Here is a 26,946-nt window from a genome sequence, read left to right as displayed (position 1 = left end):
GATCTATGTACACAACTCTCTGTAGTGTCTTTCTGACCCAGGGACACAGTTGAGAGTTGAGGCTTATACGTTGGATTTGATGCTATCAAGACCTCTCAAACTAGTCCTATGATAATATTCCCTCAGAATATGATGCCTCATTAGGTCACATATAGACCACATTAGAAAAGTTTACCAGGATGTCCTCAGGCATTCTGAAGTTGGTCTTGAAGAACAAACTTTGGACTCAGGGTGCCACCAACTAGGCATAGCAAACTCCCATAGTCAGAAGGTTATCTGTTTCAGGTCTTGGTTACAGGATACAGAGGACATCACCTTCAATCGTGCAAACAAGGGCACAGTCTCAGAATAAAGGGTCATCACTTTAAAAATGAGATAAGGAAGACTTTCTTCAGGCAGGGGATGGTTAACCTTCGAGATCTGTTGCCAGGGAGGGTGGTGGAGACCAAGACTTCAGGTGTATTTAAGGAAGAGATTGATAGGGTCTTGATTGGCAATGATTTATGGGTTATGAGGAGAAGTGGGTGGGTGGAAAAATGGGGTTGAAAAAAATTAGCCTTGATTGAATGACAGAGCAGATTTGATGGGCCAAATGACCGTATTTTGCTCATATTTTCTGATCCTTTTGGTAACAGGTTTCATTTCTCCCATTCTCATTCTAAGAAAAACTAACACAACTCAAATGTCTAAGTTTGATATGATAAAATATAAAAAGTGACAAAAGGATGGAAATATTGTCCCTTACAATGAGCACACTGGAATATTTAACCATATACAGTAAGCATTATGCTGTAGTGGTTGGCATTCTTAAATTGATGGTTCTCTTTTCTCTGAAGAAATACTAACTTGATTGGAAAGGCCCCAGTGGGAGTTTGTCATGGTGTAACCTGGGAAAGGGTTATCATTTATGGAGAAAAGATAATAAAATTATGACTATCTTAGAAGGATATCTGATATAGGTTTTCAAGATGATGAAAGGTTTTCATAGAGAAAACAATATCCTTGACTGAATGGTTCAATTAAAAAAAAACACTGCCAGAAGTTGTAGAGGGAAGATGAGAATTTTCTTCTGTAAATGAAAATCAAAATCAAAATGCAGATGCTGAAAATCTGAAAGAGAAACTTAAAATGGTGGTAACACTCAGCAAGTCAAGCAGCATCTGTGGAGAGAGAAACAGAGATAGTGTTTCAGGTCAAGTGTACCTGAGCAGGATGATGAATGCCAGATCCCAGATGTTAGCTGTTTCTCTTTCCATAGGTGCCAACTGACCTGCTGGGAGTTTAGAAACTCAAGACGTTCTGCAGATGCTAGAAATTTTGATCAACACACACAAAATGCTGGAGGAACTCAGCAGTTCAGGCAGCATCTATGGAGGGGAATAAACAGTCAATGTTTTGGGCCAAGATCTTTTCATCAGGACCTCAAAACCTCAACTGTTTATTCCTGGATTAAATTCCACCTGCCAGTTATTTCATTGCCCATATCTGTAACTGATCTGTGCTCACCTGTACCCTTTGACAATCTTCTAGACTATCCACACCACCACCAATCTTGAGGCTATCTTTGATGCAATACTTGCATTGCTTCCTTGGCTGTATCTGGTTCCAGTGTCCCTGTGCAAGAACTCTCCAAAGCAGTGGCAAACAGTTACAACAGAGCCCAGGACCAACTGAAAATGTTATATGAAAAAATAGAGAGGAGAGGAGCAAGACTCCAAGAGATAGCATACATATGAAAGGCTGATTGACTTCTTGTAATGTTTGGATCTACAAACAGATTTCTTTTAGAGCAAAGAGCACCCCTGGCACTACCTAGGGCTTGTTATCTATGCATGCATATTAATCTGTGTCTAGACATGCATACTGATCTGTTGTCTGCACATGGGCTGTTGTCTATGCATGTGCATTGTTCTCTCTCTCTCTCTCACAGCAATGTGAATACACCAGTTAAAGCCACCTCCTGCGCCCATGTTTTTAACTAGTATATATCTAGTTGTGCACAGACACAACACATTGGCGAAGAGTTCAAAACTGAATGTCAGAAAATAACACAAACTGCACTGACAGTTACAGCACGATTACGGGACGAAACAGCAAGAGTTAAACAGTACAGACAAGGTCATTGTGGATGCTAACAAAGGCAAACTGAAAGTACTCCAAGATATCCCAGGAACACAATGTTACCTTGATAACATTATTGTGATGGGCAAGAAGTTGGGCTGAATGAGTATGCCCTGTGCACTAACAGAGTGAAATGTCAGCTTTTCAAGAATGAAATCTCGTATTGCAGACATGTCATTGACAAGCAGGGCTTATATAAATCACAAGAGAAGACTGAAGCAGTGCTACAAGCACTCAGACTGGAAAATGTGTCAGAACTCAGGTCATACTTGGGCCTAGTAACCTACTACCACCAGTTTCTCCCAAACATTGCTGCACCCACTGAATGCATTATTACAGACCAGAGCAAAGTGGGAATGGTCAGAAAAATGTGGAAGAACATTCAAGAAAACAAAGAGACTAATAACATCCAATGAACTGCTTACCTGTAACAACCCATCCCTGCCCATCAGACTGGTGTGTGATGTGTTCCCTTATTGCATTGGAGCCGTTTTCTCATACATTATGAAGGATGGATCTGAATGTCCAGTTGTTTGGTTCAAGATCACTGGTGAGCGCAGAATGCAACTACACACAGATTGACCAAGAGGCCCTTAGTCTAGTCTGGGGAATATTATGGAGAAGTTCCGTCACTACCTCTATGGATAAAAGTTTATGCTAGTGACAGATCACCAGCCCCTTGTGGCCATTTTCAATCCCAAGAAGGGAATTCCAATGATGACTGCTATCCAGTTACAACAATGGGCACTATTCCTAGGAGCCCACTCTGATGACATAGAGTTCAAGGTTACCAAACAACACAGCAACACTGATAGCTTGTCACATCTTCCACTGAAGATGTAACTGAAGAAGAAAAGTTTTCATACTGTGACCTAGTAGAAGAGTTCCACACCACACTGGTGGACCAGTTGCCGGTAACAAATTCCAAAATACAAAGGGAAACAAGGAATGATCCGACATTGTCAAAAGTCTATGAAATTACCACGCAAGGAGGGACAGTTTATGGAAACACTGTGTTTCCAGAGTTCTCAGTGAAATAAGACCAACTGTCTATATGTCAAAGAATGCTGATGTGTGGGTCTTGTGTTGTGCTTCCCTCTAAACTGCGCACCTGTGGGCTAGAAAATCTACATGAAGGAAGCCAGGGTACAGTTAAGATGAAGAGTCTCACCTGGAGCTATGTGTGGTGGCCGAGAATAGATAGACAGATTGAAGGCTTGACTAAAAGCTGTTTGGGATGCCAAAAAGTTCAAAATGTGCCCCCACAGGCACCGTTACATCCGTGGGAGTTGCCGTCACCACCATGGCAAAGAATACATATTGACTTTGCCGAGGCATTCATGAACTCCATGTTTCTGATTGCTGTGGATGCTCATTTGGAGTGTCTGGAGGTTAGACCAATGAAGTCAAACACCTCAGCAAAGACTGTCTCCGCCCTGAGGCCTATCTTCACCAAACACAGCTAAACAGAACAAATTGTGAGTGACAACAGACCACAATACACATCAGAAGAATTCTGACTGTTCATTAAGAAAAGTGGCATCAGACATTTTAAGTCAGCTCCTCACCACCCAGCAACAAATAGGTTAGCTGAAAGGATTATTCCAACATTCAAGAAGTCCACTAAGGTGATGGACAAGGAGGACATTCCTCTACACCACAAGGTGGACAACTTCCTTTTTGTATATTGGAACTCTCTTCCTGCAATGACAAATGGAACACCTACAATGCTGCTCATGAGCAGGAATCTGAGAACTCGCATGGGCCTCCTGAATACAGATCTATGGAGGGAAGTGCAGAATAAACAGTTCAGCTAGTTGCTAAGTGAAGCAGCAAGGAGCTTTGAGATTGGATGAAAAGTACTAGTGCGATTACCGAGAAGACAAGTGGACACCCGGTAGGATAGCTACAAGAACTGGACCACTGATGTACAATCGATGTTGGAGATCAGACATGAAGACACCATGTGGACCAGATACTGGATGTTCAACTGAAAAACACACCTGAATTGACTGCATCCAACAAGATGGACACATTACAGTCAGTGGAATTACCTCTCAGTAATTATGCCACTGACAGCAATGTCACACTGGAAACCGAGAATATTGTCCAGGACAAGACACCTACCAAACCTGATGCCATTCCTCAGGTCCAGAGGTGCTATCCTGAAAGAAACACAGCACCACCCAAAAGACTGAATCAGTAGAATTGTGAAGTTAACTATGGATTGTTACTATGAAAGCATGTTTAGTTGGAATATGGTTTTAAGAAAGGGAAGTTGAATGTTTTGTGCATATACAGTTTTATTTGGAGAAATCTAAAGGAGGAGGAAATGTAATGTATGAATCCATTTTTTAGAGCAATGACCCCCTCCCACAGCACTACATTTGGATTGTTGTCTACGCATACGTATTAATCTGTGTCTTCGCATGCATACTGATCTGTTGTCTATGCAAGTGCACTGTTCTCTCTCTCTCTCTCTCACTCACTGCAATGTGAATATGCCAGTTAAAGCTATCTTCCTTGTCCATGCCTTTATCTAGTATTTATGTAAATATGCATAGACACAACAGCTTCCTTCTGTGCTGCACAATCTATGAGGCTGTGATTGGAAATTTCCTTGGGATACCCTAACGTCTTGAGTTTAAAGGGATGGTTCTGGGGACAAGGAAGGATTTTTTTAATTTATTTATTGAGATACTGTTTGGAACAGGCCCTTCTGGTCCTGTGAGCCACGCCTCCCAGCATCCCCTGATTTAGCCCTAGCCCAATCACGGGACAATTTACAATGGTCAAGTAACCTACCGACTGGTACGTCTTTGGACTGTGGGAAGAAACCAGAGCACTTGTGTGCAGTTTTGGACTCCAAATTTGAGGAAGGACATTCTTGCTATTGAGGGAGTGCAGCGTAGGTTCACCAGGTTAATTCCCGGGATGGCGGGACTGTCTTATGTCGAAAGATTGGAGTGACTGGGCTTGTATACACTGGAATTTAGAAGGATGAGAGGGGATCTGATTGAAACATATAAGATTATTAAGGGATTGGACACACTGGAGGCAGGAAGCATGTTCCCGATGCTGGGTGAGTCCAGAACCAAAGGCCACAGTTTAAGAATAAGGGGTAGGCCATTTAAAACGGAGTTGAGGAAAAACTTTTTCACCCAGAGAGTTGTGGATCTGTGGAATGCTCTGCCTCAGAAGGCAGTGGAGGCCAATTCTCTGGATGCTTTCAAGAAAGAGTTAGATCGAGCTCTTAGAGACGGTGGAGACAAGGGATATGGGGAGAAGGCAGGAACGGGGTACTGATTGTGGATGATCAGCCATGATCACGGTGAATGGTGGTGCTGGCTCAAAGGGCCGAATGGCCTACTCCCGCACCTATTGTCCATTGTCACTTGGTGGTAGCTCACATAGTTACAAAGAGAACATACAAACTCCTGCCAGACAGTGGTGGGAATTGAACCCGGGTCAAAGTATTGCGGTAACCACTACATTACCGTGCCGCCCTAGTTAGGAGTCATTTTAGGGTTTAGGAGTGAGGATAAGCAATTAGAGGACAGGCTGGAGTCCAAGTCTTTGCTCAACATTTGTAGGATGTAGTTAGATGCTGTACCCTCAGACCAGCAAAGATAGGGGGCCCTAGGTAGATGAGTCGGCAAGACTGCATTCAGCTTCCTACGATTGGCAATCTCTAAGGCTAAGAAACAAGAGAGAATCTGCAGATGCTAGAAATCCAAACAAAACACACAGAATGCTGGAGGAGCTCGGCAGGCCAAACAGCATCTCTGGTTTTTTTTCCAGAGATGGTGCCTGGCCTGTTGAGCTCCTCCAGCGTTTTCTGGGTGTTCCAAGGCTGAGAGTTTGAATTCTCATTCAAGGTTCTCAATCACCAGCGTTGGCGAGTCTGGGTTAATACCAAAGATCACGGGCTGAAGGTCGATCAGAAATCCAGAAGTGAAAGCCCACTGGTCAAGCCCCAAGTATGCAAATTTCTATGATTCCAATAAGGAATTCAAAAGCCCACAAGTCTGCTGGAGGCTGAGGCTGAAGGCAGCCTGTCCTGGGGTTGGAGAACTGTGTATGTGCGTGGGTGGGTGGGAGAGAGAGAAGAACTGGACTTGTTGCTTTCTTCTCTGTTTTGTTGAGTTCTGAGTCGTTCTGCTGGGCATGGTGGGCATGCTATGTTGGCATGGGATATGTGGCGACACTTGTGGGCTGCCCACAGCACCTCCTTGCGAATGCTATTTGTTAACACAAAAGATGTATTTCATTGAATGTTTAGATGCATGTGCGATAAATAAATCTAAATCTGAATCTGAGTCTTTCTTATTCATGAAACTTTGTTGAATAGTGTGTCACTCGAATTACCTTTGCTTTGGACAGAGCACACATCATGTGCTGAACACTCCCTGGCACAAACTACACTCCCCGAGGATTTCAGTCTTATTTTCAAATTTTTACAGCAACATCCCAGTTGGAGGAATTAACTTTCAAGAAACTTGCCAAGCCTCAGAGCAAATCGTTTATTTCAGAGCCCAGGATCCAGACATCCAAATCTTGCAACCTTAGGCCACAGGTCCATGAAAACCTAAGACCGCTCACTCCTCCTACTCTCCAGAGTCAGGACATGGCAGCACACACTTGAAAGACAGGACATTGGTATTCGGAGCGGTTGCCGTGCCCATGCTGCTTTGCAGATAAGCCACTAGCCATTCATCAAACTCTATTTGAAGGGACCTGTACAATTACAGCAAGCAGCTTGTTAAATAATTCAAACCCTTACACCCACAATCTTCAGCATGCAGTTGAGGCCATGCAAAGAAGTCGCGAGAATCCAGCTTATTTTTTTTGAAGTGTCAGCTTTACAAGAGAGAGATAAAAATGCAGTGTTGACTTTTTAAAAGAAACTTATTTTATCTAATAGGCTCTGAGTTCTTAGCACAATTTACACCTGTTTTATCTGAAGTGCAAATAGAATCAGAGAGCAACGTATAAAGTCCACTCAGCCAGTTCCATCATGGGCACTAGTCTCTCTGTCTTTGAAGATGTCTTCAAATGGCAATGCGTCAAAAAGGCAACCTCCATCGTTAAAGACGCCCATCACCAAAGACATGCCCTTTTCTCATTGCTACCATGAGGAAGGAGGTACAAAAGCTTGAAGAGACACACTCTCAAAGTTTTAGGGACACCTTCTTCCCCTCTGCCATCAGATTTCTGAATGAACCACAAGGATAATTCGAGTGACACACTATTCAACAAAGAACACTACCTCACTACTTTTGCTCTGTATTTGCTCTACTTATTTAATTTAAATATATATATATATATGCAATTGGATTTGGATTTCAAAGGAAAGACAACAAATGGGTTGCAAGATGAAGACAGGAGGGTATGGAGCTGAGGGGGGTTTATCTGGGATGCCAGGTAGCACCGTTGAGTCCTCTGGAGACATTGTGGGCTTATCAATGAAACATCAAAGAGGGATGGTGCCCACCTGATGACCCTGATGACGTACCTACCCTCCCTCCTTGTCCAAGCCCACTGCCAACATCGTGAGTGCCGACTTACCATAGAGATTGAAACATCAAGTCCTAGTAGTTCTACTACTATTTTTGTAATTTACAGTACTGCTGCTGCAAAACAACAAAATTCATGACATCTGTCAGTGATAATAAGCCTGGTTCTGATTCTGAGCCTGTAGTGGGCATGCCAGCCATGAACAATTGATTCCATGTATTCCTATTTCCCTCACCCCAGTCAGTCTCTCTTCTCTCCACTTCTACCATCATCTTCTTCCCCCCTTTCACTGGCAAAAGATACAAAAGTATGAAAATGCCACCAGTCCCAAGGACAGCTTCTACCTCGCTATGAGAAGCGTGTTGCATGCCACCTAGACAGGTCATTCCATACATAACTTCATCACAGCAGTACAAAGGGAAAAGCAAAGACAGAATGCAGACTATAGTGTTTCAGTTACGCTATACACCGAGAGTGAGGAACAACCTGAGGTTTGGACAGTTTAAGCGCCGAGCCAGATTGGAGAGGTCAGGGTGTCAGCTCGCTGCTCCGTGAGATTTACTCTTCTCTGCACTGAACTGAGGCTGTGGCCTGCAGCTCGCAGGCTCCTGCACTGGCTGCGGTGATGACTGGTTTCGTGGCTGTGGACTCATCTACATGAACTTCAGTTCTGAGTCAGAATATTAATTGCTTACTTTTATTGTTGGCATGATTTGGTCATCTTCCTGCACATTGGGTGTTTGACTGTCTTTTTTTATTGGGTTTCTATTGGGTTTCTTTGATTTGTGGCTGCCAGTATGGAGACAAATCTCAAGGTTGTAGATAGTATACATACTTTGATAATAAATGTACCTTGCACTTTGAAAGTGCTGCACAAGTAGATAATTAAGTGTAAAAGTCATAAGGTAGTTAGAGAGACAAAGGTTCCTCTTTATTGAATAAGACATCTGTTCAAGATAGACCAGCTGGTAGACTGATGTCACATCAACAACTTTGAACTTGGTGTCAGTGAGACCAAGGAATTGATTGTGGACTTTAGAAAGGGGAAGTCGGGAGAATGCACACTAATCCTCACCGAGAGGTCAAAAGTGGAAAAGGTGAGCAGCTTCAAGTTCCTGGGTATCAACATCTCTAAAGACCTATCCTGTGCCTATTGCAATTACAAAGAGGACACACCAGCGACTACACTTCATTGAGAGGTAGAGGGTATTTGGTATGTCGGCAAAGCCCCTACCAAATTTCTACAGATATAACATGGAGAGCATTCTAAGTGGCTGCATCACTGTTGCACAGGATTTTAAAAAAAAGCTGCAAAAGGTTGTTAACTCAGCCAGCTCCATCATGAGCACTAGCCTTCCCAATATCGAGGACATCTTCAAACGGCAATGCCACAAGAAGGCAGCATTAAGCGCCCTCACCATCTAGGACATGCCTGCTTCTCATTACTGCCACTAGGGAGGAGGTACAGGAGTTTGAAGGAGCACATTCAATACTTGATGAACTGCTTCTTCCCCCCCACCATCAGATTTCTGAACAGTACATAAACACATGAAAACTATCTCACTATTTTGCCACTTTTTTCTGCTACTTATTTTTTACTTACTGTACTGCTGCTGCAAAACAAAAAAATTCAGGACCGATGACAGCAATAATAAATCTGATTCTGATTCTGAATTCTGGACTTCTTCAGTCTATGCTTGACATTTTCTCTGTAATGACTCTTTGGCTGTCTTTTTGACGGCACCTTCAGTTTGCCAACGGTAAATGGCTTAAAGCAATGCACTCCAGGTATCTCAGGCACCAAAGGCTGCCAGGGTCCAGGCAATCTGCACAGTCCTACAAATCAGGAGAAAGAGGAGGCCACTCAGCCCTTTGACACTGCTCTACTATTTTATCAAGGCCAACCTGAGTGTAACCTCAACTCTTCATCCTAATAGACTTCCAAAACTTTTGCTGCCACTGCCCTTTTGAGGAAGAAAATTCCAAGGAATCTTGACATGCTGAGAAAAAATAACATATCTCCACGTTAAAGGGTTGACTTTGCTTGTCAACATTATCCCTTGCTGCAGATTCTCTCACCTCCACAACATGGAAACCCAGTGGTTAGTGAAATGATTCACAGTGTTAGCAAATACAGTGCAATTCCACAACTGTATGTAAGACATTCAACACCATAGGACCATAAGATATAGAAACAGAATGAAGCCATTTGGCTCATCAAGTCTGCTCCACTATTTCATTATGGATGATCCAATTTTCCTCTCAGCCCCAATCTCTTGTCTTCTCCCCATATCTCTTCATGCCTGACCAATCAAGAATCTAATAACTTCTGCCTTAAATATACATAAATAAGCCTCCACAGATGCCTGTGGCAAAGAATTCCACAGATTCACCACTCTCTGCTGAAAGAGACTCATAAGAACATAAGAAATAGGAGCAGGAGTCAGCCATCTGGCCCGTTGAGTTTGCTCCATCATTCGATAAGATCATGGTTGATCTGGCCATATACTCATCTCCACCTTGCCACCTTTTCCCCATAACCTTTAATTCCCCTACTATGCAAAAACCTATCCAACCTTGTCTTAAATATATTTACTGAGGTAGATACCGCTACTTACAGCTACTGCTTCATTGGGCAGAGAATTCTACAGATTCGCCCTCTCTGGAAAAAGCAGTTCCTCCTCATCTCCTTCCTAAATCTATTCCCCTGAATCTTGAGGCTATGTCTTCTAGTTCTAGTCTCACCTACCAGTGGAAACAACTTTCCTACCTCTATCTTATCTATCTTTCATAATTTTATATGTTTCTATAAGATATCCTCTCATTCTTCTGAATTCCAGTGAGTACAGTCCCAGGTGACTCAATTTCTCCCCATATTCTAATCCCCTCATCTCTGGAATCAACCTGGTGAACCTCCTCTGTACTGCCTCCAAAGCCAGTATATCCTTCCTCAAGTCAGGAGATCAGAACTGCATGTAGTACTCCAGGTGTAGCCTCACCGGTACCCTGCAGCATACCCTCCCTGCTCTTAAATTCAATCCCTCTAGCAATGAAGGCCAATGTTCCATTTGCCTTCTTGATAGCCTGATGCAGCTGCAAACCAACATTTGTGATTTCATGCACAAGCACTCCCAAGTCCCTCTGCATAGCAGCATGCTGCAATTTGTTACCATTTAAATAATTCCTCCTCATCTCAGTTCAAAAAGGATGCCCCTCTAATCCGAGGATGTGTCCTCTGGTCTTAGACTCTCCCCATGACTGCTTGGCTGTCCTCCACGTGCTCCAATTTCCTCCCACGTTCCAAAGACTTACAGTACTGTGCAAAGTTCTTAGGCATGTATATATAGGTTGGATGCCTAAGACTTTAGCACAGTACTACACTGTATATCAGGTCTTTCCAGTTACCAAATAACAGAATACTACTGATCTAATAATCTTACTTCTGTTTCCCAACCAGCTTCATATTTTAACCAATATGCAACACTGTGCAAAAATCTGAGCGATATATACTGTATGCACCAAAGACTATTGAGCAATACAGTAAGGGTTAGGGTTAGTAGGTTTGGGCATGCTACATTAGCACCAGAAGCACACTGACACTTGCAGGCTAACCCCAGCACATTTGTGATGCAAACAACATGTTTCACTGTATGTTTCTATATACACATGACAAGAAGATGGCGGCGCGACGCAGTGCGCGCGGCCGTTCCGAATGATATCATGTGTGTTAACTAGGGGGCCGTGCACGATCCTGATTTGATGGAGACGGACGTGAGAAGCACGGAAGAACATCTGGAGAAACTTCTGAAATGCTCGCTTCGCTGCTGCTGCTACTGTGCGATCGAGAACCTCCGGAGGGGAAGGCCCCCAGATCCTCGGCTTTGCCTATTGCTTGTTGCTGGGGCTGGGGTCGAAGCGCTCGGTAGAGATGGTGCTCGGTGCTCGGTGTCGGAGAGCTGGTCGGAGGCTCGGAGTTTTCGGACGGACTCGGAGTCGGACTGTGGTCAGATGCTTCCAGGATGCTGCATCGGCAAGTTTGCGGCGCTGGAGGTTCACCGTCTGCGTGAGATGATGGGACTTTCGAGAGACTTTGAGACTTTTTACCGTGCTCATGGTCTGTTTTTATCAAATTATGGTATTGTTTTGCACTGTTGTAACTATAGGTTATAATTATGTGGTTTTTGTCAGTTTTTCAGTCGGTTTGTCATGTGTTGCTGTGATATCATTCTGGAGAAACATTGTATCATTTCTTAATGCATGCATTGTTAAATGACGATAAAAGAGGACTGCGTGTCCTCATAATCTAAAAAAAATAAAATTAATCTCCTTATCCCTTAGCAACTTATAAGTTTTAGTTAAGTTCTCCTTACTCTTCAAAACCCAAGCAGATGCAAGCCTTGCATGTCCAGCCTTCCCTCATAAGATAACTGAGCAATTCCAGATGTTATATAATACTGAGAACCTTCCATTGCACTTACATCCTTCCTTATATAGACCCCAATCTCATCATTGTCCTCTTGAACGGAAGCTGAATCTACCAACCTTTTTGTTCAATTTCCTTAACCAATAAACAACAATGGGTTTATGAAGAAATAGTTTCAGACTCAGTGCAAGGACATTCCAGATGTTTGGACAATTCATGCAGATGTTTTATAAATGCAAAGGCTTTCCTCTTCATAAAAGTTGCTTGCTTTCAGGAATAGTACTGTTAGCAACCCCAAGAGAACAGGCACTTTTATCTCGAATCATTTTCAAAGTGAATTTCACAATCTGATGGATGTAGGCCAATGCGAAATCCCAGCAGTGCGGAGTAAGACTGTCAAAATCCTGTTAAATTCTGCAAACTATCGCACAAAGCCATAACGTTTACCATTTGAAGCCAGAATTTAATTTTCTGTACACTCAGCTGATATTTCACAAATGTGTTTCATTTCTGAAACCTTGTCTTGGTGAGGCTAGAAACACACATTTAAAAATCTAGACACACATCAAGGTTGCTGGTGAATGCAGCAGGCCAGGCAGCATCTGTAGGAAGAGGTGCAGTCGACGTTTCAGGCCGAGACCCTTCGTCAGGACTAACTGAAGGAAGAGTGAGTAAGGGATTTGAAAGTTGGAGAGGGAGGGGGAGATCCAAAATGAGAGGAGAAGACAGGAGGGGGAGGGATAGAGCCAAGAGTTGGACAGGTGATAGGCAAAAGGGGATACGAGAGGATCATGGGACAGGAGGTCCGGGAAGAAAGACAAGGAGGCGGGGGGGGCACCCAGAGGATGGGCAAGAGGTATATTCAGAGGGACAGAGGGAGAAAAAGGAGAGTGAGAGGAAGAATGTGTGCATAAAAATAAGTAACAGATGGGGTACGAGGGGGAGGTGGGGCCTTGGCCTTAGCGGAAGTTACAGAAGTCGATGTTCATGCCATCAGGTTGGAGGCTACCCAGACGGAATATAAGGTGCTGTTCCTCCAACCTGAGTGTGGCTTCATCTTTACAGTAGAGGAGGCCGTGGATAGACATGTCAGAATGGGAATGGGATGTGGAATTAAAATGTGTGGCCACTGGGAGATCCTGCTTTCTCTGGTGGACAGAGCGTAGATGTTCAGCAAAGCGGTCTCCCAGTCTGCGTCGGGTCTCGCCAATATATAAAAGGCCACATCGGGAGCACCGGATGCAGTATATCACCCCAGCCGACTCACAGGTAAAGTGTTGCCTCACCTGGAAGGACTGTTTGGGGCTCTGAATGGTGGTAAGGGAGGAAGTGTAAGGGCATTTGTAGCACTTGTTCCGCTTACACGGATAAGTGCCAGGAGGGAGATCAGTGGGGAGGGATGGGGGGACGAATGGACAAGGGAGTTGCGTAGGGAGCGATCCCTGCGGAATGCAGAGAGAGGTGGGGAGGGAAAGATGTGCTTAGTGGTGGGATCCCGTTGGAGGTGGCGGAAGTTACGGAGAATAATATGTTGGACCCGGAGGCTGGTGGGGTGGTAGGTGAGAACCAGGGGAACCCTATTCCTAGTGGGGTGGCGGGAGGATGGAGTGAGAGCAGATGTACGTGAAATGGGGGAGATGCGTTTAAGAGCAGAGTTGATAGTGGAGGAAGGGAAGCCCCTTTCTTTAAAAAAGGAAGATATCTCCCTCGTCCTAGAATGAAAAGCCTCATCCTGAGAGCAGATGCGGCGGAGACGGAGGAATTGCGAGAAGGGGATGGCGTTTTTGCAAGAGACAAGGGTGAGAAGAGGAATAGTCCAGATAGCTGTGAGAGTCAGTAGGCTTATAGTAGACATCAGTGGATAAGCTGTCTCCAGAGACAGAGAAAGAAAGATCTAGAAAGGGGAGGGAGGTGTCGGAAATGGACCAGGTAAACTTGAGGGCAGGGTGAAAGTTGGAGGCAAAGTTAATAAAGTCAACGAGTTCTGCATGCGTGCAGGAAGCAGCACCAATGCAGCCGTCGATGTAGCGAAGGAAAAGTGGGGGACAGATACCAGAATAGGTACGGAACATAGATTATTCCACAAACCCAACAAAAAGGCAGGCATAGCTAGGACCCATACGGGTGCCCATAGCTACACCTTTAGTGTGGAGGAAGTGGGAGGAGCCAAAGGAGAAATTATTAAGAGTAAGGACTAATTCCGCTAGACGGAGCAGAGTGGTGGTACAGGGGAACTGATTAGCTCTGGAATCCAAAAAGAAGCATAGAGCTTTGAGACCTTCCTGATGGGGGATGGAAGTATATAAGGACTGGACATCCATGGTGAAAATAAAGCGGTGGGGGCCAGGGAACTTAAAATCATCGAAAAGTTTAAGAGCGTGAGAAGTGTCACGAACATAGGTTGGAAGGGATTGAACAAGGGATTGAACATGCCCTTACACTTCCTCCCTTACCACCATTCAGGGCCCCAAACAGTCCTTCCAGGTGAGGCAACACTTCACCTGTGAGTCGACTGGGGTGATATACTGCGTCCGGTGCTCCCGATGTGGCCTTTTATATATTGGCGAGACCCGACGCAGACTGGGAGACCGCTCTGCTGAACATCTACACTCTGTCTGCCAGAGAAAGCAGGATCTCCCAGTGGCCACACATTTTAATTCCACATCCCATTCCCATTCTGACATGTCTATCCACGGCCTCCTCTACTGTAAATATGAAGCCGCACTCAGGTTGGAGGAACAACACCTTATATTCCATCTGGGTAGCCTCCAACCTGATGGCATGAACGTCGTCTTCTCTAACTTCCGCTAAGGCCCCACCTCCCCCTCGTACCCCATCTGTTACTTATTTTTATGCACACATTCTTTCTCTCACTCTCCTTTTTCTCCCTCTGTCCCTCTGAATATACCTCTTGCCCATCCTCTGGGTCCCCCCCCCTTGTCTTTCTTCCCGGACCTCCTGTCCCATGATCCTCTCGTATCCCCTTTTGCCTATCACCTGTCCAGCTCTTGGCTCTATCCCTCCCCCTCCTGTCTTCTCCTATCATTTTGGATCTCCCCCTCCAACTTTCAAATCCCTTACTCACTCTTCCTTCAGTTAGTCCTGACGAAGGGTCTCGGCCTGAAACGTCGACTGTACCTCTTCCTAGAGATGCTGCCTGGCCTGCTGTGTTCACCAGCAACTTTGATGTGTGTTGCTAGAATTTCCAGCGTCTGCAGAATTCCTGTTGTTTGCGTTCAGAAATGTAGAATTGCTCATCAGATAAAGGCTAAACCAATTCTTCAATAGAGAAGTATGGAGAGAAGTACATTCATACCTCTGCCATATTAAATATATTAAGTGTGGAACATAAGAAACTGAGAGATCATCGTATTAGTTGCCAAGGAAGTGGTTGAACATAGAATATAGAACACTAGAATATAGTACAGGCCTTTCATCCCATAATGTTGTCCCGACCTTTTAATATACTCTAAGATCAACCTAACTCTTCCCTCCATTGTTGTATCATCTATGTGCAAAAAACAGGTGCAATAACAGCATTCAAAAGGCATTTTGCCAGGTACATGGATACAAACTGTTTAGTGCAGGGGTTCCCAACATTGGATTCATGGACACCTTACTTAATGGTAGGGGTTCATGACATAAAAAAGGTTGGGAAACCCTGGTTTAGAGAGTCAAACATGGGCAAATGACACTGGCTTAGTCAGACACGTTGGTTGGCATGGATGAGATGGGCTGAAGGGCCTGTTTCTGTGTTCTATGTCTGTATGACAACAGATAACTGCGTTCTTGAAGACTCAGGATAGTTTACTGTCATTCTTGTGCAGGCATGTAAAGCAGAACATAGTGATTGTTACTCTGGATCAGATGCAGCATAATGAAATAATCACAATAAGCACAACAAACACAATAAAAAAAACATTAATAACATGATTGAAGTCTCTTACAATCGTAGAACATAGATATAGAATATAGAACAGTAAAGAACAGGAATGAGCCCTTTGGTCAACAGTGCTGTGCTGAACCAATTCAATTGGTAACCAAATGGCCATCAAGACTAATCTTTTATGTCTATGCAATGTCCATATCCTTCCATTTTTCTCACATTCATTTGCCTGTCTGAACAGTTTTTAGAAGTCTGTAGCACCTCTACCATAACCCCAGGCAGAGCTTTCCAAGAACCCGCTACTCACTGTATAAAAAACTTTCCTCTCACATCTCCTTTAAAATTAACTCCCCCCCCCACCCCCGCTTACATTAAAATGCATTCCTTCTGGTCTTAGACATTTGAACCCTGGGAAAAAGATACTCTCTGTCTACTCTATGTTTCTCATAACCTTATAAACTGCCTTGTGCAGCTGGATCCTGGACTGCCTGTCAGATTGCTGGCAGGTGGTAAGAGTGGGCTCCCTCATCTCCACCCCTCTGACTCTCAATACAGGAGCCCCTCAGAGCTGTGTACTGTACCCTCCTTTACTCCCTGTATACCCATGACTGTGTCACCACCCATAGCTCTAATCTGTTAATTAAATTTGCCAATGACACTGCATTGATTGGTCTTATCTCAAACAATAACGAGGTGGCTTACAGGGAAGAAGTCATCTCTCTGACACAGTGATGTCAAGAAAACAACCTTTCTCTCAATGTTGCAAAACAAAGGAGCTGGTTGTGGATTACAGGAGGAATGGAGACTGGCTAACCCCTATAGATATCGATGGATCTGCGGTTGAGAGGGTTAGCAGCTTTAAGTTCCTTGGCATTAACCTCACGTGGTCTGTACACACCAGCTGTGTGGTGAAAAAGGCACAATAGTGCCTCTTTCACCTCAGACGGTTGAGGGAATTTGGTATGACCCCCCAAATCCTAAGAACTTTCTATAGGGGCACAATTGAGAGCATCCTGACTAGCTGCATCACTGCCTGGTATGGGAACTGTACCTCCCTTAATCGCATGATTCTGCAGAGAGTGGTGCAGACAGCTCAGCGCATCTGTAGTTGTGAACTTCCCATGATTCAGGATATTTACAAAGACCAGTGTGTAAAAAGGGCCCATAGGATCATTGGGGATCCGAGTCACCCCAACCACTATCTATTCCAGCTGCTACCATCCGGGAAATGGTACTGCAGCATAAAAGCCAGGACCAACAGGCTCCAGGACAGCTTTTTCCACCAGGCCATCAGACTGATTAATTCACATTGATTTGAGTGCATTCTATGTTACATTGACTGTTCTATTTATTAAAAAATTATTATAAATTACTATGATTCCACATTGTTCATTTAGACGGAGACATAACATAAAGATTTTTACTCCTCGTGTATGTAAGAAATAAAGTCAGTTCAGTCAGATTTCCCTTCAGCCTCCACTGCTCCAGAGAAAACAATCTAAGTTTGTCCAGCCTCTCATTATAGTACATGCCCTCTAATCAAGGCGGCATCCTGGTAAACCTCTCCTACACCCTTTCCAAAGCCTCAGCATTCTTCCTATAATAGTGTGACCAGAACTGTATGCAATACTCCAGATGTGGCCTCACCAGAGTTTTATAAAACTGCAGCATAAATTCCTGATTTTTGAATAATACTTTCACTAACAAAGGCAAGCATGCCATATGCCTTCTCAACTACCCTTTCAACCTGTATAACCACCTTTAGGGAGCTATGAACTTGACCCCAAGGTCCCTCTGCTCCTCAACACTGTTAAGGATCTCGCTCTTCACAGTGTACTGTCTCTTTACATTTGACCTACCAAAGGGCAACGCCTCATATTTGGTCAGGTTAAACTCCATTTGCCATTTCTCATCCATATCAGCAACTGATCTATATCTTGATGTATTTTATGCCAGTCTTCTATGCTATCCACAACACCACCAATCTTCATATCATCTGCAAACTTACTAACCCACCCATCTCTATTTTCTTCCAGTACAGAACCTTGTGGAACACCCCTAGTCATAGACCTCCAGCTAAAATAAGTCCCTTCGACCACTAACCTCGGTCTTCTATGAGCAAGCCAGTTCTGAAGCCAAATGGCCAATTCATCATTGATCCGATACATCTTAATCTTCTGAATGAGCTTTCCGTGAGGAGCCTTGTCAAATGTCTTCCTAAAATCCATCCGTAGCTCTACCTTCATCAATCACCCTCAACACCTTGTCAAAAAACGCAGTCTAGTTAGTAAGACATGACACACCCTGCACAAAGTCACGCTTGCTCTTCCTAATTAAGCCATGGTTTTCCAAATACTCATAAATCTTAACCCAAAAACTCCAGAAACTCACCAGCCTATAGTTTCCAGGATTATCCCCGGTTCCCTTCTTGAATAGTGGAATAATATTAATTTCTCACCAGTCCTCCAGGATCTCGCCTAGAGAGCACACAAAGATCATTGTCAAGGCTCCCACAATCTCTTACAATGTTTTTCTCAATAGCCTGGTGTATATTGCTGGGGACTTATCCACCTTAATGCTCTTTAAATGACCTAATGCTACCTCCTCCTTTACTTTGAAATACTTCAGCATATTCATGTGCTCAGCACTGATCTCCGTATTCTTCATATCCTTTTCCTCCATAAATATTAATGTAATGTACTCATTAAGGAACTCACCTGCATCCTTCACGTCCAAGCTAATGTTCTCCCCTTTATCCTTGAGTGGTACCAACCTCTCTATGCTCTTGATGTATATCTAGAATGCCTTGGAATTCTCTTTAATCCTACTTGCCAAGGATGTTTCACGGCCCCTCCTGGCTTTCCTAATACTCTTCTTGAGTTATTTTCTAGCTTCTTTATAATCCGCGAGGCTTTGATTGATTCTAGCTTCCTAAGTTGTACATATGTTTTCTTTTTCATCTTGACTAAATTTTTCATCCCTCTCAACATCCGAGGTTCTTTTGATCCTTGCCTTTCCTTCTGACCAGAACATACCCGTCCTATACTCTGTGCAGTTGTTCTTTAGACACCCCCCACATGTCAGATGTAGAGTTGTGGAATATTCCACAAGTCTAATGTAAGTGAGAAGTTGAATGCATCTTGTGCTCGTATAAACAAGTGAGAAAGGAGAGAGCAGACGCAAAGAGCCAGTGTTGAAAGATATATAAGTCACAGGGAGCTTCCTCGAGACATTTCAGGCAGCCACACTGTCACTTCAACCAGCTTTGAAGCCGGAGTAAGTGATACTCACAAACTTGACAGTGAACTCAGCGGGGACATTGGTGTCAGAGCAGCTCCCTATGTGTGGTGTACGGAACTGACCAATCAAATGGCTCATACGGTACAGTACAACAAGAGCCTCCATGGTGACAAAGTGCAGTGCTACAAGAGTGACATGGCACAGTACAACAGTAGAAAGGTGTAGGTAGCACAGTACAGTACTATAGCAACAGAGACTTCATGGTGACATGGTACAATGCTACAACATGGACACTTCATGGTGAGACTGTCCTACTACACCAAATACTTCTGATTGCAGTGACAGATAAACTGTGCAACTTTTTTGGTCTGTCTATCGCCCTAGGATAGGCCAGACACATTTTTTTTCAGCCAATATTTGATTCATATTGTGGCCATCAATGGCATGATCAGGTATTTGGGAACAAGGAAACCAGCATCTCCTAGAACACCATTTACATCAGAAGAGGGGAAGAGGGCCTGCTTTCATGTTGCACCTTTCAATAGAAAAGCAGAACATACCATATATCGGGCACCTGGTCAAGTGGTTAAGGCATTGGATTAGCGACCTGTAGGTCGTGAGTTCGAGCCCCAGCTGAGGCAACGTATTGTGTCCTTGAGCAAGGCACTTAATCACACAGTGCTCTGCGACGACACCGGTGCCAAGCTGTATGGGTCCTAATGCCCTTCCCTTGGACAACATTGGTGTCATGGAGAGGGGAGACTTGCAGCATGGGCAACTGCTGGTCTTCCATACAACCTTGCCCAGGTCTGCGCCCTAGAGAGTGTAGACTTTCCAGGCGCAGATCCATAGTCTCGCAAGACTAACGGATGCCTTTAACATATATAACCCTATATCAATTACAGCACAGAAACAGGCCATCTCGGCCCTTCTAGTCCATACCGAACACTTACTGGAGATTTATAGTCAGTTGAAGTCCAGGTACATTAGAGCCATAGGATGATAGAATTCTACAATGCAGCAACACAACCCATCCATTCTGGGCAAGGTATCCATCCAGGCTGGTCCCATTTTCCTGCATTTGGCCCATATCCCTCTACACCTTTCCTAAGCAGTACCCGTCCAAATGTCTTCCAAACATTCTAACTATGCCTGCCTCAACCATTTCCTCTGGCAGGCCATTCCATACACACACCATGTATCTGATGTCAGAGGCGCAGCAGTCAATTTTACACAGCATGTTCCCATACATACACTGTGATAAGGACCCAGTCTGTGTGAGAAGTTGCTTGCCACGAACTTCCAGAAACCCAATTGAGCTTGATTTATGAGGAAACATGAAGAGGCTGAGTTTCTCTATTTCATAATTAGATTTTAGCCCAGGGCAACCTTTCCAGCTTTCTGTAACAATACAATGTTCCAGTGATCACTCCTTATAATGGAAGCTATTAATTCAGCATCCACATAGCACCAGCCCCTGTCACTCAATCCTGGTTACATGATGTGGTACTGAACAAGGCCATTCGACCCATCAGGTGTATGCCAACCCGCCAGAAGAGTAAACCTGTTCTTCCTTTATTTATTTTTCTCATATTGGGAAAAGCAGACTGGAAATTAGCACGGTAGAAGATGCAAGATACGGCAGATGCTGGAAATTATTTTATTTATTATATTTTGGCTTAGAAATAGGGCGGAGTTTGGCCTTCGAGCCATGCCACCCCAGCAACTCCAGACAACCCCGATTAACCCTAACCTAACCACGGGACAATTTACAATGAGCAATTAATCTGCCCGATACGTCCTTGGACTGGCACTGTGGAAGGAATCTGGAGGACCCGGGGAAAACCCACGCATTCCATGGGGAAGGCATACAGGCTCTTTACAGACGATGTTGGAATTGAACTCTGATCTCCAGACCACCCTGGGCTATAATGGCGTCACGCTAATCACTGCACAACCGCGGCGCCCAAACTGGATCTACATGCAAAATACTGGCAGCATGCGTGAAGCGAGATGATCAGTCAATGTTTTAGATCGAGACCCTATTCTCTTTATCCACTCAATTCCCCATTCATTCATTTGCCACTCACCAACACTAGAGGCAATTTTACAATTGCTATTATCCTACCAATAGGTACTTGGGATGCGGGAGGACACAGGTGCACTCATCCAGTCACAAGGAGACCACGCGAGCTCCACGCAGGCAGCACCTGAGGTCGGGATCGAACCCAGGTTACAGGGACGGAGGGGCAGAGGCTCCAATTTCCACACCATTGGGACATCTGCTGAAGCTAATTCACTAGACGGCATTCGGAATCTATCAGCAGCATCAAAAACAAGGCGGGAGGGGGAGATAGCAGCGCGCCGCACGTGCGCAGCCCTCCGGTGAAAATGATATCATATCCGTTAAATAAGGGCCGTGGACAATTCTGATTTGATGGAGACAGACGTGAAAGCACAGAGGAACACCTGGAGAAATTTCTGAAATGCAGGTTTGCTGCTGTTGTTACTGCGCGATCGAGAATCTTCCGGAGGGAAGGCCTCAAAATCCCCGGCTTTGCCTGCTGTTGGCGACCGAGATTGAGGTCGAATCGTTTGGATAGAGATGGTGCTCGGTACTCGGTGTCGGAGAGCTTTAAGTTTTCAGACGACTCAGAGTCGGACTGTGGTCGGGCATGGCAGGGAGAGTTTTTCTTCCTTCTCCCATCTGCGTGAGATGTGGGACATTTGAGAGACTTTGAACTTTTTTACTGTGCCATGGCCTGTTCTTCATCAAGTTTTGGTATTGTTGCACTGTTGTAACTATATGTTATAATTATGTGGTTTTGTTAGTTTTTTCAGTCTTGGTCTGTCCTGTGCTCTGTGATATCACACCGGAGGAAATATTGTATCGTTTCTTAATGCATGCATTACTAAATGACAATAAAAGAGGACTGTGGGTCTTCATAATCTAAAAATCTAAAACCGGCATTTGGATGTGTCGCCATGACAGCAGCCAGTTTTCCTGAGTCCCAAACATTCATCAGGAGAGTTCAAATCCCAGCGCAGACGGCTGGGGAATTTAAACTCAGCTAGCTACAAAATAACTCAGAGTCAAACCAATGCCTAGAAATTAGAGTTCATCGCTGGGAATGCAAGAGACTGCAGGTATTGGAATCGGAGCAACCATCGATCTACCAGAGGAACTCAGCAGGTCAGGCAACATCTGAGGAGGGAAATGGACAGTTGACATTTTGCATTGAGACTGAAAAATAGAAGGATGATAGCCATTATCAAGAGGTGAAAGGGATGTCGGTGAATTATTTAACATTATGCAGGCCATTGGAAAGTGCATCTGAGAAATGCTGTTTGCTGACGTTGATGTGGCAATATAGAACTTTAAATGTCATCTCAACCCACAGCTCTCAGCATTGTCCTCCTGTTTTTATTCGGTTTAGCCATTCGGGTGAAAGATACCTCCCAAAGATCCAACACTTGTCGGCAGTGAGGGTAATGTGAGCATTGTGGAACCTACAATGGGCCAAGGACAACCCTTGCCATGGTGAATTGTACAGGGAACTCCTTGAGCCAGTGTCCTGATGTTCACTCACTGACCTAGAAACACAAGCTAACATGATAATCTGACATGGAAGTCCAACACCAGATGCACAGGAAAGCTCTACACTGGGTAGTCAAAACTGCCCAATGCATCATTGGCACCTACCAACCCACAATCAAGGCCAGTATATTATGAAGAATCCCACTCACCCTGCTCATGGACTGTTTGTCCCACTCCCATCAGGGAGGAGGCTACATAGCATCCATGCCAGCACCATCAGACTCAAAATAAGTTACTTTCCCCAAACAGTAGTTCTGATCAACTCCTCCACCCACTAAACCACCCCTCCACACCCCCAACCACCACTACTTTATCATTTCCTGCCAGTCACCTATGTACCGATACTCTTGTGTCTAGCGTCACTTTATGGACATACAATCAATCTATGTATATAAGTTATATTATGCATTACATTTATTATGTTTTTTTAAATTATTATTGTCTTCTTTCCTTTTGTGTTTATGTTTTTGTGCTGCACCGGATCTGGAGTAACAATTATTTTGTTCTTCTTTACACTTGTGTACTGGAAATAACATTAAACACTCTTAAATTGTGAAAGTGCTCAGTATTGCAGAAAAGATTCATGGTCTGGAGGGCTTAAGTTACAAGAGGAGGTTGGATAGACAGGGACTTCTTTCCATGGAGTGTAAGAGACTGAGGGGTAACCTTACATTGGTACATAGAATCATGACGTGCATAGAAAAGGTCACAGTCTTTTCCCAAGGAGTCTAAAACCAGAGGGCATAGATTTAAGGTGAGAGGAGAAAGGTTAAAAAGGTTCCTGAGGGGCAACATTTTCACATGAAGGGTGGTGTTATATGAACTGAATTGCCAGAGGAAGTGGTAGCAGTGGGTACAATTACAATGTTGAAAAGGTATTTAGACAGGTACATTGTAAAAGGGTTAGAAGGGTATGGACAACATGCAGGCAAATGGGATCATGTATTGCATTGAACTGCTGCTGCTAAGTTAGCAAATTTCACGACACACGCCAGTGATAATAATCCTGGTTCTGATTGGCACAGATGAGTTGAGTTGAATGGCCTGTTTCCATGCTGGGTAACTTTATGACTCTGACCTTCGGTGCTGTCTGTGTGGAGTTTTCACGTTCTCCCTGCAGTAGCGTGCGTTTCGACTAGGTGCTCCAGTTTTGTCACACATCCCAAAAGTGAACTGGTGGAGAGGTTAATTCTGCAACCCAAATTGCCAGTAGTCTGCAGATGAGTGGTAGAACCTGGAGAAGTTTATTGGTTAGAGGAGGATTAATGTAAACTTGGGACCTTGCTGGTGAGTATGGATTTGTAGGGTCAAAAGGCCTGTCTCTGGGATGGTGTTAGGGCCAGGTTCATTCGGGACTTATAGATAGGCATATGAATGTGAAGAAAATGGATGTGTATGAACATTCTGCAAGCAGAATAAGTTGATTTAATTGGCTATTTGGTTACTAATTTAATTGGTTTGGCATACCACTGTGGGCCAAAGGGCCTATTTCTGTGCTATTCCTCACTGCATGAATCCAGTCCAGTTCACCAATCACAGACATAAATATACTGTATAACTCTGCCTGTAGCTCTCTGAAGCAGAATATTACAAAGATTCACAACCCTCTAATTAAATAAATTTCTCTCTCTGGCAGATGTAGAAGATCCTAAAGCATTACTTGAAGAGCAGCGGATTTCCCCCAGTGCTCCTGGAAATATTTATTCTTTATTTAACATCGCAGTAAATGGGTCATCTTGTCATTAATCTGTTAACTCAAAGACACTCACAGGTAATTGGGAAGAGCTGGCAACACTACAACTCAAGATTTACAGGGCTTGTCTCTTAATGCTCAGCAGCCACAAAATCCTGTCAGCATCCATCGCTGTAAACCATCGGAGAAAAACAAACAAAATCCCCCGGAAGTCTGAAATTAAAAAAAAGAAACGAGTGTTGAAAATACCTAGCAGGTCAGGCAGCATCTATGGATTAAAAATTAAAGACCAGCTTTAGGTCTTTATTCTTTGGAGCATAGAAGGTTGAGGGGGGACTTGATAGAGGTGATTAAAATTATGAGGGGGATAGACAGAGTTGACATGGATAAGCTTTTTCCATTGAGTGTAGGGGAGATTCAAACAAGAGGACATGAGTTGAGAGTTAAAGGGTAAAAGTTTAGGGGTAACATGAGGGGGAACTTCTTTACTCAGAGAGTGGTAGCTGTGTGGAACGAGCTTCCAGCGGAAGTGGTTGAGGCAGGTTCGATGTTGTCGTTTACAGTTAAATTGGATAGCCATATGGACAGGAAAGGAATGGAGGGTTATGGACCGAGTGCAGGTTGGTGGGACTAGGTGAGAGTAAGAGTCCGGCACGGACTAGAAGGGCCGAGACGGCCTGTTTCTGTGCTGTAATTGTTATAGGGTTATATGGTTTATTTGTTATGTGTATGTGGAACCATCATAATATACAGTGAAATGTATCATTGCATCAGCATCCCACACAGTCCGATTATGTGCTGGGGGTGAACCACAAGTACCACCATGCTCCAGACGCCAATGTAGCATGCCCACAACTCTCTAGCCCTAACCCATATGGAAACCCAGGCAGTCACGGGCAGAACGTACAGACTCTTTACATTTAGTGTTGAGAAGTGACCCCAGGTCGCTGGCAGGGTAAAGCATTATTGTAACCGCTACGCTACTGCTCCGTGCAGATCCGACATGTCGAAGGCCAATATTTCAGACTTGTGACCCTTTGTCAGAATGTCTGTGTCCCACCCAGGCAGATCACTCTGTACATCGAGGCAGTAAAATGAAAAACAAATGCAGAATATAGTGTGGCTGCTACAGAGAAAGTGTCGTGCAAGTGGACATATGAAGTGCAAGGGCCAAAATGAGGTTGAATGAGGGTCAGAGCTTAGGAGGAATTATGGCACCTAATGGCGACTCCTTTGCATTGCATCTTCGGAAATAGCTCCGTTTCTACCTTTAATATCTTTATTTTTCCCTTTCAGAGTTCTTTTGAAGACTCTGACCTGGAGTTACACGCAGGCTTCGGTTCCCTTTGCGGGAATGGGACCCGTTCTCGGGGTTCCACGACTGGTCACTATACGACATGCCAAGGGTTTGGCCTGAGAATCTCGATTGTGTTCGGAAGCCTAAGATCTCGGGGCTCTGGAGACGGGCGGATCAGGGGTCGGTGTTACGGCAGGGGACTCGTGCGTTGTTTTGGAGGCTGGAAAATATTTCACTGTGGGCTCGAAGACCCGAAGTCTTTGCGATCTATGGACACAGAGCTCGGAGAAAGCGCCTATACGGACTTCGAACTTCGTAAACCAACGGGTTGTTGTTATGTCTCCCGCTCGCTGTGAAAATAGGAAACACCTCCCTCTCCCTTGCCAGGGAGAGAGAGAACCTGTGGGTTGTTGAATTTCAGACGAAATGCGAAGCCTTTGGGGTAACTTTGGTCTGTGTCTTTGCTATTGCTTAGCACGCGTTTGGGCTCGGTGATGGTACCAGTGCCCTTTTTTTTGCTGGTGGGGGGAGGGGGAGATCATTGCTCGCCGCCGCTTATGCTCAGGAGGGGGGAGCTGGGGGGAACTTTGAGTTTCTCACGTTTAACTGCCATTCATTCTTTGCGGCACTTCTCTGTTTTCGTAGATGTTTGCGAAGAAAAAGCATTTCAGGATGTATATTGTACACATTTCTCTGATATTAAATTTGACCTTTGAACCTTTGAGATCAAGAGTTGAATAGTTCACCTTTTTCAGTATGAGAATCTGATAACAACAGGATAGCTGTCCTTGAGCCTGGTGATTTATTGCTTTCAGGCTTTTGTATCGTCTCGAGAGAGAGAGGGAAGAAGACAGAATGACCAGGGTGGGAGAGGTTCTTAAGTATGTTGGCTACATCCCTGAGGCATTAGCAAATGTAGATAAAGTCAATGGGATAAGAGAAGAAATTGGAACAGAAGGGGAAAACCTATGTGGTCAAAATGAGAACATGTTAACTCCACCCGGGGATTCTGGTTTAAGATGGCACTGGTGAGGCTCAGCAACTACTTCTCGGGAGCAAACAAAACAAATAACTAGATACATTATTAATCACACTTTTTCAGGTAAATGATCACTACAATCATTAGCCTGTAACTTCCTTTCAGACTTGGAGGTGATTCGATGTGGCAGAA

The sequence above is a fragment of the Mobula birostris genome, chromosome 5 (genome assembly GCF_030028105.1).
Source record: "Mobula birostris isolate sMobBir1 chromosome 5, sMobBir1.hap1, whole genome shotgun sequence".
NCBI lineage: Eukaryota > Metazoa > Chordata > Chondrichthyes > Myliobatiformes > Myliobatidae > Mobula > Mobula birostris.
Note: the sequence above shows the minus strand (reverse complement) of the source record.